The 13,344-nt window shown below is 47.6% G+C and overlaps 1 protein-coding gene across 3 annotated transcripts in view; it reads right to left on the reverse strand.

Moving 5' to 3' along the window:
- The window catches only part of VANGL2 (VANGL planar cell polarity protein 2), a 77,336-nt gene that overhangs the window by 16,472 nt on the left and 47,520 nt on the right, over positions 1–13,344 (reverse strand). For all 3 annotated transcript variants that reach the window (XM_083167276.1, XM_083167275.1, XM_083167277.1), the window contains one exon: positions 11,395–11,558. The gene's annotated coding sequence lies outside the window, so the exon portion shown is untranslated. The remainder of the gene's footprint in view (positions 1–11,394; positions 11,559–13,344) is intronic.

Genomic DNA, 13,344 nt, shown 5'->3' on the forward strand with positions numbered 1-13,344 from the left:
CAACCTGACCTAATTATTATTGACGAGATCACAGAACATCACTTCTGTAGGAACTAGTGACGTGACGGAGGTGCTTAATGAACATAAACAAGGCAGGAGTACTTTGATAGAGCGTATGAATAGATTACCTCAGACGCAATAATGGCTGCCACACCGTGTACATTGCATATCAATGTTAAAATCCAGTGAAGACTCTGATAAATGCAGTTTGCAGGGGTCTGACCGCATTTCCCATCTGTGTCGAGCACAAAAAAAAGCAAAACTTCCCGCAGCTTGTAGGTAGGCAATGGTGTTCCCTATAGAAGGCTATGAGTTCCTTTATGTTTAATTCCCGGAAACGGATCCAATAGGATCCTTCCCAGAGCAACCCGCATTTCGCACACTCCAGGTCACAATCCTATACGAGTGAGGCCTTCATACGGATTTCGACTAGACAATACCAAATAAAATGTCAAGGACTTCATAAGGAACAGACACAAGAACTCCGGGATGGGAGTACCCTTGTTTAGAGATTTTCAGGAATTGCTTTAGTATAATTTCCAACTAAGGGAAAATAAGCGGTGAGCAGAGATATACACTGGAGTCGTGCTGGAAATTGTAATTTATCATCTAGGTATCTTATTAGAGACGGCTCAGGTTCCCTTTGTTGTACATACAGAAGGGATGACATCTCACCTCCCGCAGCAATTCAAATAAAAATAGTCACTGATCTTTATTAGTGCCCTGAGATAATTACAGAGATGGTAGCGTGCAAGACGGGACCTGTCCGGGTGTACACGGCAGCACAGAGAATAAGATAAGTGAAACACGACAGATACTGTTCTATAGGGGATTTGGGGACAGAAAATTAGTTATTTCCACACAAGAAAAAACGTGGGCCTCACGAGTGGAGTGAGGATTACAGAGGTGTATGTACTTCTGCAATCCTCCTTATAATAGGCAACATAACCATCTAAGACTATGGGGGAGGCGTACCAAACCTTGTGAGTGATAAAGGGGTATATTCATTAATAATATAAGCACTCGCTATTAATCATTTTTCAGAACAATTAGGAGCCGATTGATTGGATTATCGATTAAGATTAGTGGAGTTTTTCTGATTTTTTTTTTCCGCCCCCCAAAAATCCATGGAAAACGCAACTTTTTTAATGTGTCGACTGTTTGTTTGTGTCGGCCATTTGGCACTGACGTATTGTTATATCTACCATTCAGACCATAACTGCCCCAAAGTACTAACCAATCAGCTACTGGTTGTTATGTTAACGGCTGTGTGGGGGATTTATATAAGCTTAGAGAGAGAAGCCGATATGTTGGTGCTTAGGGCCAGATGTATCAAGCTTCTAAAAGTGATAAATTGGAGAGTGATAAACAGACAGCCAATCAGCTCCTAATTGTCATTGCTCAAACTCTGACAATTAGGAGCCGATTGGCTGGTTGTTTCTCACTCTCGACTTGATCACTTTTTGAAGGTTGATACTTCTGGTCCTTCCAAGCTTACATAAATTGCCCCCACTGCCTGTAAAGCCCCTTACACACAGTGATATTACTTTTCTATTCAATCCTGATCGGGAGTGAATCGCACGGTGCAGTGTAGTGTGCCCATTAAAGGTGCCCACACACTAGAACGATTTTTGGGCCGATTGGCCGATTTCGTCCGATGTTTTCCGATCATCGGTCGAAAATTGGCCGATTTTGGTCCGATGCGCGCTCCCGTGGATCTTTAGCTGAATCGCCGATTTCGTCCGATGTTTTCCGATCATCGGTCGAAAATTGGCCGATTTTGGTCCGATGCGCGCTCCCGTGGATCTTTAGCTGAATCTTCTGATCTTACGTGCTGCACAAAAGATCAGAAGATTTAACAAAAGATCCATAGGAACGCACATGGGATCCTAAGAAAAATCTTTGGTAAAGATGTGCGCTTGCCTGAAATCTTTTGCCCAGGACGGAAAAAAGATTTCAGGGCTAATTTATGCGCACATCTTACGATCGCAGATCTTTCTAGTGTGTGGGCACCTTAAAGCCAGAGGTCAGATACGAGTATGCTGCAACCATTAACAAAGCCTCTACCTGGAATATGAGCCAGGAGGAGTCCGTGTGCTCAGTGATACCTGCACACAATTAACCCTTTGTTCTCAGGAGGCTTTGAAACCAGAGCACAGGTAACAATAATAAAACTATAATATAACAGAAGAAAGCTGGGTCACTGCGGATTGGCTGCAGCCGTCATTTTCAATAAACACAAGACAGTAAAAAACAAATCCATACTGTATTACTAGTAGCAGCTGGGTACGCATATTAAATGCATTATCAAATCACAATAGTGACAATGAGACCCTGCTTCCCCCACCACCTCCCCCTCTAATGCTGTTTCATGGACTGGCAGAGGAAAAGGGCACTAACAGCGGATAGGTGTGAATGAGCCCCAGGTGAAAAACAGGTGCCCTACCCAGAAGGCACCGGCCCAGCTGTCTGGGGGAATGTAAATCCAGGACAGTCACACAAGCTTCATTCATTTAAAATGGAGGGGAAATGCAATATATTATATATAGTCTGTCTGCAAACCGCTAAATGGTCCTATCTCGACGCGGACAGTTTGACAGACCCATCTCTGGTGGCATTTGCAGCGATGTGTATGGCAAGGTAATTGCGGTCAGGGGGGACAACACGAGACTAGGCCTGGTTACCATAGAAACGCTACTAAAAAGGGCATTTAAGAGACCGTCGTGTTCCGCTTCCAAGAGCCGGTTTTGGACGGACTAATGAAGACAGGGGTCAGGACGATGCGGTCGAGAAAGGCTTTTGTCCCGGATGCCGGATTTTTCCATATCTATCACCATGGAAACCCCAAAAAAAGGCCATCCCCTCCCCCATATGCCCTTGTGGTTTCCTAGGTAATGGCAGACAGGCCCAAAAGCATCCTCACAAACAAATGCACTGAGAGGATCGAGGAGGAGAAAGTGAGAGGAAGGGCGGAGGGCGAGCCGGGGAATAGGGGAGGGGGCCGCATTTTGTAACTCTTCTCCTTTTGTTTAGGAACAGGGATCAGATTTCTCCAGGGGAGACAGACTTAAAGGAGGCCTGGGGAGAGAGGAACATCGCACACCCACCAAAACTAGACCTTCTGTGTATGCACAATATAATGTATATTAAAACAACAACCTAAAGTCTTTATTTAGATAATCCTTATTAGAAATATAGGCAAAACCACTTTAAAGGACTTCTAAAAAAATTAAGGGCCAGATTCTCTAAGCTTCAAAAGTGATAAAATGGAGAGTGATAAACAGCCAGCCAATCAGATCCTGTCTGACATTTTTCCAGCAAGTAGGAGCTGATTGTCTGGCTGTTTATCTCTCTCCATTGTATCACTTTTGAAGCTTAAGGCCCCCATACACTATGAGATTTATCTGACCTGTAAAATTGCATCTGATTTCCCTTGAATTTCCCCGGCAGCTTCCCAGGAGGATTCATACAGTTTGACACTAGATGTGCCATTTTTTACATACAATTTGCATCAGATAAATCACATGTGATTTATCTGACGCAAATTTGGATGTGTCACTGAGATAATGCAGGCTGGCACCTAGCACACTGGCTAAAGTGTACCCGGGACAATGCAGGTTGGCACCTAGCACTAGGGATGGCCATCGACCATCGATGATTTGAAATCGTTGATGGTTTATAGCCGATGTCGAATACTTTTGCCATCGATTTGGGAGAACCAGATGGTTTCCCTACATCAATCGCAAAGGAGAACCGATGATTTCTGGGTACTTGTTTAGTTTCACGGCTGCAGTTACGTAGTTTATGTAGTGCTGTATTGAGAATACCAATACAGCACTATGCTGCCTACGTAACCTACGTAACTGCTTCTGTAGCCCTGAAACTAAACAATGGTTAATATCGCCACTATCCGCGTCATACCCCCAGTATTCACGTCGGCGTGGAGTTGATGTTATAAAGTGTGCCGACATGGATACTGGGGGTATGACGTGGATAGTGGTGATATGACGCGGATAGTGGGGAGAAATGTATGTTGTGCATTATACTTACCCTCCTCCGGCCCAGCCACCGCGTCCACTGGGTCCCCCGTGATCCACCGATGGGTCCCCCTCCTCCGGCAGTCACTCCCCGGCGCCATCGTTCAGTCCCCCTCCTTCGGCACTGCCAGACTTCAATGTACGCAATTAGCGAAGTGCCGCTGGGGGAGCAGGGAAACCATGTGATGCTCCCTAGCGGCAATGCGCTGAATTACGTACATTGCTGGCGCCGGAGGAGGGGGACTGAAAGCTGTCGCCCGCCGGGTATCGGTAAGTATAACCCCCCCTGCTCCCAGTGTAGTTTCACGGTGGCGCCTGCTACGTTGTCAGCGTAGTGTAGAGCTGCCGCCATGAAACTAAACAAATACCGATATCTGTTTGGTTTTTTTTTTTCAAGGTGTCGAGACACGGTGCATAGCTCTGCCCCCGACACCCAGAAGTCCCACCACCAAGTTCTGATTGGCCCACAGGCCGTCCAGTCACATATAATGGATGACCATCGATAGCTAAAACTATTGATGGTTATCCATCAAAATGTTTACTACTATAGGAAGGCTGACTTTGCAAAAATGGGGAGATGTTTAAGCGACTCATTAGCGGATTGGACGAACTTGAAAGGAGTGCAGGAGAGGTGGAGAAAATTAAAAAGTGCAATACTAAAGGCAACGGACCTTTGTATCAAAAGGGTTAAGAAAAGTACCAGGAAAAGGAAGCCAGTGTGGTTTACAAAAGAGGTATCAACTAGTGTAAAAGCAAAAAAGATGGCCTTTAGGACATACAAGCAGACTCAAAATAATAATGACAAAGAAGTGTATCTTGCCAGACGCAAAGAGGCTAAGAAAGTGATCAGGCGTGCCAAGGCACAAGCTGAGGAGAAAATGGCTCAGTCGGTAGATAAAGGAAACAAAACTTTTGGTACTTGTGTATTTTGGCGGCGCCCATCGCATCGCATACCATAACACATACGATGGTATGCGATGCGACGCGATATCGTACGATAGTGCACGATGGCATACAATTTTTAAATTGTATGCCATTGTACATGGCATACGATGCCATACGATGCGATGCGATGCGATTAAACATTGTATAAGCACCCTAAAGGGTGCTTATACAATGTTAAGCACCCAAATGGGTGCTTACAATGTTAAATGCACCCCCACGCCACCCCCCACTATAAACGTGAACCCGAAGCGTGGCGAGCGCAGCGAGCCCGCGAGGGGCGGCGGTACGCGTCCTACGACCTTTTCATACCCCCACTATCCACGTCGGCGTGGAGTTGAGAATAGAATAGTGTGGCGAGCGCAGCGAGCCACCGAGCCCGAAGCGTGGCGAGCGCAGCGAGCCCCGCGAGGGGACGCGGATACCTTCACAGGTAAACGCGTCCCCTCGCGGGCTTCACAGGTGTCCGCGTCGCCACGGACACCTGTGAAGCCCGCGAGGGGACGCGTATAACTGTGAAGGTATCCGCGTCCCCTCGCGGGGCTCGCTGCGCTCGCCACGCTTCGGGCTCGGTGGCTCGCCACACTATTCTATTCTCAACTCCACGCCGACGTGGATAGTGGGGGTATGAAAAGGTCGTAGGACGCGTACCGCCGCCCCTCGCGGGCTCGCTGCGCTCGCCACACTTCGGGTTCACGTTTATAGTGGGGGGTGGCGTGGGGGTGCATTTAACATTGTAAGCACCCATTTGGGTGCTCAAAAGCACCCTTTAGGGTGCTTATACGATTTTTGGTCGTATAGGGGGTCAAAATCGCGTCGCATCGCATCGCATGCCATCGGGTGCATGGCATGCGATGCGATGCGATCTGTTCGTCGTACGACGGACATCGGGGGCGCCGCCAAAATACACAAGTACCAAACTTTTTTTAAGTATATAAATGAAAGGAGAAAATCAAATGGAGGAATAATAAGACTGCGGACAGACACTGAGAATTTGGTGGAGGGAGACAAGGCAATTGCAGATCATCTAAATAATTACTTTTGCTCTGTATTCACTATAGAAGGAGAAGGGAAGGGACCACAGTTTAGTTGCAAGGACATTCATAAAAATAAGGTAGATGGAGGTACATTTACTAGGGAGAAAGTCCTAACAGAACTTTCAAGACTGAAAGTGGATAAATCAATGGGGCCAGACGGAGTGCATCCAAGGATACTAAAAGAACTAAAAGATGTGTTGGTAGCGCCATTAACAGATTTATTCAACCAGTCACTAGATACAGGTGCAGTTCCAGAGGACTGGAGAAAAGCAAATGTAGTTCCACTGCACAAAAGCGGAAGCAAAGAAGAAGCAAGTAACTACAGACCAGTGAGCCTTACATCAGTAGTAGGGAAAATAATAGAAACACTATTAAAAGAAAGAATAGTGGAATATCTTAAATTAAACAACTTACAGGATCCAAAACAGCATGGTTTTACTGCAGGGAGATCATGCCAAACAAGTCTCATTGACTTTTTTGACTCCGTGACCAAAATACTAGATGAAGGGGGGGCTGTAGATGTGGCATATCTAGACTTTAGTAAGGCATTTGACACTGTCCCACATCGCAGGCTGCTAAATAAACTTGAAAGTGTGGGACTGGATTATAAAACAATTAAATGGATAAGAACCTGGTTGCAGGATAGGAAACAGACAGTTGTCGTAAATGGAGTGCATTCTATGGAGGGACATGTTACCAGTGGAGTACCCCAGGGACCTGTACTTGGACCAGTGCTCTTTAATATCTTTGTTAGTGACATTGCAAATGGTATTGAAGGGAAAGTATGCCTTTTTGCAGATGATACAAAGATATGCAACAGAGTAGCCACACCAGGAGGGGTAAATCAAATGACTGATGATCTAAGTAAACTTGAGAATTGGTCAAGAGAATGGCAACTACAGTTTAATGCTAAAAAATGCAAAATTATGCACTTGGGACTCAAAAACCCAAAGGCTCAATATAGTATCAAGGGTACTATGATGGAAACTACTGAGGAGGAAAGAGATCTAGGAGTCACTATTTCAAGTGACTTAAAGGCAGGGAGGCAATGTAACAAAGCAATGAGGAAGGCTAGTCAGATGCTTGGTTGCATAGGGAGAGGAATCAGTAGCAGAAAAAAAGACGTAATAATGCCACTTTATAGGTCATTGGTACGACCTCATCTGGAATACTGTGTCCAGTTCTGGAGGCCATATCTTCAGAAGGATATAAATACATTGGAGAGTGTACAAAGAAGGGCAACTAAAATGGTTCATGGCCTACATCACAAAACTTACCTGGATAGACTAAAAGATCTTAACATGTATAGTTTGGAGCAAAGAAGGGAAAGGGGGGACATGATAGAAATCTTCAAATATATCAAGGGTTTTAACATAGTACAGGTGGGAAATTTTCTTCAAAGGAAAACAAGTAATAAAACACGAGGACATGCACTGAAACTGGAGGGAGGTAGGTTCAGGGGAAATGTTAGAAAGAATTACTTCACAGAAAGGGTAGTGGATAAGTGGAATAGCCTCCCATCAGAGGTGGTAGAGGCTAAGACAGTAGAACAATTTAAACATGCTTGGGATAGGCATATGAATATCCTTACAAAGAAATAAGGATTAAAAAGGGTTGAGTTTACCTGAAGGGTAAAAAAGGGGCAGACTAGATGGGCCAAATGGTTCTTATCTGCCGTCAAATTCTATGTTTCTATGTTACTATAGATGGCTGGGTGCAGAATATAATCGATGGCAATCATCGATGGCGTATGCACTATTGGCCATACCTACCTAGCACACTGGGTACAAAGACACTGACACCAGGACTCCTTGTGCCGTCTGTCAGGCAAATAATGGTTAATCTTATGACTTTGTAATTACAGCAGGGGAGAGGGGGAGATGGTCGGGCTCTGCTGCCCGCACTGAAGCTGACCTCCATCAGCAGAGAAAGGGGGGGGGGGGGGGGGCGCTCTGCTGCCCGCAATTTAGCTGTACTTCAGCAGCAGGAAGAGGGGGGGGGGTGGGGGGGTTCTGCCCACAACCATATTCTGCTGCTTCCTCTCTCCTACCTACTCGTATTGCCGGGCTGTCTGTCGGGCAGGGAAGACGGAGCTCAGGCTCCAGAGGCTGTGTGACTTGTTTGACTGATTGTGTTCAGACTTCAGAGACGCTGGTGCTGCAGCTGCTCTCTCTAGTTCCCGTTGTGCCTGCCCCTTCCAGTGACATCACCTCTGTTTCTGCTGCTGCACCGGGGTTGGAGGACGGTCCCACGGGAAGGAGGTAGCAGCACAGCAGGAGGTACACATGATATATGGGATCTGAAACATCGTGGGTGCTAAAAAGCACCCATGATGGGTCAGATGCCAATATATCTTATGGTCAGCAGGTCCGACGCCCTGATCCGATCTGATGCGCACGGGACCGCGCATCAGATCAAATGTCAAACACATACGATTTTCAGCCGATATCCCAAAGGGCTGAAATCGGGTGAAATCGGACGAAAATCGCATAGTGTATGGGGGCCTTTAGAGAATCTAGCCCTAAAAGAGTTGATGTTACCCGTGAAAACAAAGCAGATTCTGGCTAGCATTTTCTGAAAGGCAGAATTAGAGCGGTTGCTATGGGCAACATCACCTCTTCATTTTTAGTAGTTTTAGTAAATTTACCTCATGAGGGCAGCCATTTGCGTGTTTCTAACATGCATCCTGGAGAAATAAAGGACTTGTGAAGCTCAGAGTAATATACTGGAGCAAACATGCCAGGCCTAAAATTGACATTGTTACACCTGTAAAGAAACGACTAGTGGCCAATAGCACATGAGGAGGACCAGCTGCAACGTATGGGAGACCGATGCCTAGAACCAGTACAACCTGTTTCCTACGTGTGTGTGCGCGCAGTCCAAAGGGCACAGAAAGGCAGAGATTGAGCCCATCCAACATGACGCGCAGCCCCTTCAAGAAACACTACACAGGAAGGATGGCCCCGGGCTCCAGGCTAAGAGGATCGCCTAATAGCACCTACCCTAGTAACTGGCAGAGTACAGGGGTGCACACACGGAGAGATTTTTGCTAGTGAGCGACTTTGACTGAGATTTGTCTATGGGCAATTTTGACTATACTACAATTAACATACTTGGTTGGTACTCATTGCAACTCCCTCAGCGGTGAACACCAGCGATGTAGTCAAAATATTCCAGGGTTGCCGACTCTATAATTCTCGGAGAGGAGAGGTCCAGCAGCCGATCAGGGGGCGGGGTTTAAGTGTGACGTCACTAAGCCCCGCCCCATGATGACAAACTGCCTAATTCACGGATCTCCGTGGAGGGGGCGGGGCTAAAATGACGCTATTGTGTCATTTTTAGCTCCGCCCCATCCTCTGAGACCCGAGGATTGCGGCGATCCGGGGCGCAGGGGGGGTCCCCCCTGAATCCGGGAGGGTTGCCCACCCTTCCGGGGGGCCGGGAGGGGATCCCGATTTTCGGGAGAGTCCCGGCTATTCCGGAAGAGTTGGCAACCCTGAAATATTCCTGCCTGGCAGCTCTTTTTTTACTAAGCGATATTATAGGGAGATTTGTCTAATAACCTTGACAGAGATCTTTACTAACCTTCTAAGCAATTTTGACTATGTAGTCAAAATCGCTTAGAAGGATCGCTCCGTGTGTACACCCCTTTGAGAGAAGAAAGTCAGCATTAGACATCGCAAACTAGTAGCTTCCTACTGGCCCACGCAGTCAGGTACACAGACCAATAGGCAAATCTAGAATTATGGTAATGGATTGGTCCCAAATCCAAATTTATAAGCAAGGCGGACCTTTGCGCAGCGAAAAGGGGCGTGGCCTCATGGGGCGGAGGCTTGGCATAACAAAATGGGCCGTGGTATTACACTTTAGACCACACACTGTAATACCCATTACACATAAATCAACATGCCGTAATGCCAATTACACATAAGGCCACACACCATAATGCCCATTACATACTATATAACAAAACGTTATGCCCATTACATATTTGACACAAGTGCCGCTTACCTACATGCTCATTGCTAGGGGGTTCTTGCTCTATGCCAAGGGGGCTTCATGCTCGATCCCATGTGGGAATACATGCTTGTTGCCAAGGGGGATGTTACACGCCGCTGGACTCACCTAATTGAAAGAAATGACAGCTGGGCAGAGAGCGATGTGCACTGCCCGGCTGTAGTCTCTGCAGGAGCATGAATATTTTCAGTTCTCGCGCTGGGGTCCGGCAGCCAATCAGGAGCAGCTACCAATAGAACCAATGCCGCTCCTGATTGGCTGCTGGCGGTCCAAAGGGAAAATTGAAAATATCGATGCCACTGCTTAGACTACAGCCGGGCAGCGCCCATCGCTCTCTGCCCGGCTGTCATTTCTTTCAATTAGGTGCATCTAGCGGCGTGAGACATCCCACGGAGTCAGGTACACAGACCAATGGCTTCCTACTGGTCCACACAGTCAGGTACGCAGACCAATGGCTTCCTACTGGTCCACACAGTCAGGTACACAGACCAATGGCTTCCTACTGGTCCACACAGTCAGGTACGCAGACCAATGGCTTCCTACTGGTCCACGCAGTCAGGTACACAGACCAATGGCTTCCTACTGTTTGATGCTGTCGGATACACAGACCAATGGCTTCCTACTGTTTGATGCTGTCGGGTACACAGACCAATGGCTTCCTACTGTTTGATGCTGTCGGATACACAGACCAATGGCTTCCTACTGTTTGATGCGGTCGGCTACCAATTTTCCTGGCAGTCACAGTGTGGTAGCTCCAGAAATTCAAGAGAAGAGACGAGAAAACAACTTCCAGAATAAAATCGGGTATAAAAACTTTACATGATCTTTTAATAGGTCATAAAGAAGTGTAAATAAAAATAAACTATGTTGCATAGAATTCAAGCTGTGCAACCGACTGATGGGGGAGAAGTAACCCCAAGAAATAGAAGAATAGGAATGTTTGCCAAACAATGCAGCGCGTCACGTGTTGGCGCTCTGCAATATTTTTGCCCAATGGCAAATCAACAAGGAACAATACAAACTGTAAGTGGAATATCGTAAAGTCTTGTGTCGGGTAAATATAGAGAAAAGGGGAGTGGGCGCTATTTGAACAGCGAAACAGACATATAAACATTTGTCCCGTGATCTTTAAGAACTCGGAGCGGTGCGTTTGTTACACAATTATCTTATCTCAGTTTGCAAAGGGATCACCATGCAGGTGGTTGACCCTGGAAGGTTTAACAAGCTAAAACAAGAGGTTAGCCCAACCTGATCGCAAGTATTCCCACCCCACGGATTCAAAATAGCCCTTCAGACTGTATATGCAACAAGCCGAGGGACTCCCAGCTGAATACAGCAATTGACCACCATGCGACACTTACCGGGTTCCAAGGACAGTGAAGACTTTTATTTAGTCAGGCCGATCCTACGGACCTTTGTGCATCTTCACCTGGAACTTGGGATTTAGAAATGTAGAAACCTGTGGCCCCAAATTGTTCACCATGGAGAACCCGAGGCTGGAGACTATTCTCAGACCGCAAACACTCTGCAACAAAGAAAGGGTTAAAACATTATTATTACATAAGAACAGGAGAGAAAGCAAACTATCACTCCAATGGGGATGCCAATGGGGCTTGTGGCTCCAAGGGGATTACTAGGCCGAGTCTCGGAAACAAAATGGCCGCCTCTGCTGCATATATGCTCCGTTTCTCACCCTAGATGGAACTTCTTATAGTCATGGAGATCTAAGGGCCATATAAAATAGACCTGCACACATCAAACAGACCCCTGACCTGCGAGAAACGGAGGAATACACAGAGCGCTGCCAACACATATTATCCAGAAAGATTAGTCATTCCGCACGCAGGAGTCTGAGGGGATATGTATTCTAGATTTTCGAGAGCGGCCAGCTTGTAAGACAGCGAGATGAATGGATAACGGGCAGCAGAGCCCACAGATTAGCACGCCGTTATACGGCCTACTCACTGACTGACAATGGGCCTGTGAAGGGCCAAGCACGCGGAGTATGCTCTGAAAGGCTCAACCCAAAGCCAATAGTTATTAATTCCTTCCTGGCGCTGGAAATCTCAGCAGCCATTAGGAAATCCTAGACTGCCTGTCCCACGCTCACACCAGGAGAGTTCATTACCTCATCTCAACCTCATCTATCATCGTGCAGCTCTGACTGTCTCTGTGTATTGACCGACAGCCATAAGAAGCGCTCTCCCAATCTGTCTCACATTCCTGGCGCTCTCTGGAAGCAGGCGGTGAAATATTACAGCCCGGATACAGCGGCAGGGAAAAGGCCAAGCAATTTCACAAATGCAATTCATTAAAAGTAGCGAGTAACATAAACAGCATAAAAACGCTGGCAGAGAAGAGATTCTGTTTGAAAACCATATATACTAACACACAGTCACACACACAGTCCTACATGATGTCCTACAGATATTCTACTGAAGTTTGATCAAACTTGAAGAACTCAGGAATAGTGAACTGGGGCGGCGAGTGGGGGGCCAGAGAGCAAGATAGGCTGGCCAGGGGCAGCGAGTGGGGGGCCAGAGAGCAAGATAGGCTGGCCAGGGGCAGCGAGTGGGGGGCCAGAGAGCAAGATAGGCTGGCCAGGGGCAGCGAGTGGGGGGCCAGAGAGCAAGATAGGCTGGCCAGGGGCAGCGAGCGGGGGGCCAGAGAGCAAGATAGGCTGGCCAGGGGCAGCGAGTGGGGGGCCAGAGCGCAAGATAGGCTGGCCAGGGGCAGCGAGTGTGTGTGTGTGTGTGTGTGGGGGGGGGGGGGGGCAGGGAGCAAGATAGGCTGGCCAGGGGCAGCAAGTGTGTGTGTGTGTGTGTGTGTGTGTGTGTGTGTGTGGTGGGGTAGGGGGCGCAGGGAACAAGATAGGCTGGCCAGGGGTAGCGAGTGGGGGGTTGGAGAGCAATATAGGCTGGCCAGGGGTAGGGAGTGGGGGGGCCAGAGAGCAAGATAGGCTGGCCAGGGGCAGCGAGTGTGTGTGTGCGTGGGGGGGGGGGGGGGAATCAATATAGGCTGGCCGGGGCAGAGAGCAAGAGAGGCTGGCCAGGGGCAGCAAGTTGGGGGCCCAGGAGCAACAGAGGCCCTTTTTGATGAGTTACTAAGGTAACATAATACAGTGGACGTGAGGATCTGCGTTGGAGGCTCGCAGGACAGAGAAACCAGCATTGTTTATTTAAATTGGTGCCATAAAACCCCATTTATAAAGCAAAGCCTATAGCCTGGTATTTCCCAGTAGCTACTGTACGGGGATAACCGGTCCGTGTCACTACGTGGGATAATGCGCCATTCTGGTCCAGCTGCCACCA

Source organism: Crinia signifera, chromosome 12, assembly GCF_055691185.1.
Source record: "Crinia signifera chromosome 12, ASM5569118v1, whole genome shotgun sequence".
In the NCBI taxonomy this organism is placed as follows: Eukaryota; Metazoa; Chordata; class Amphibia; order Anura; family Myobatrachidae; genus Crinia; species Crinia signifera.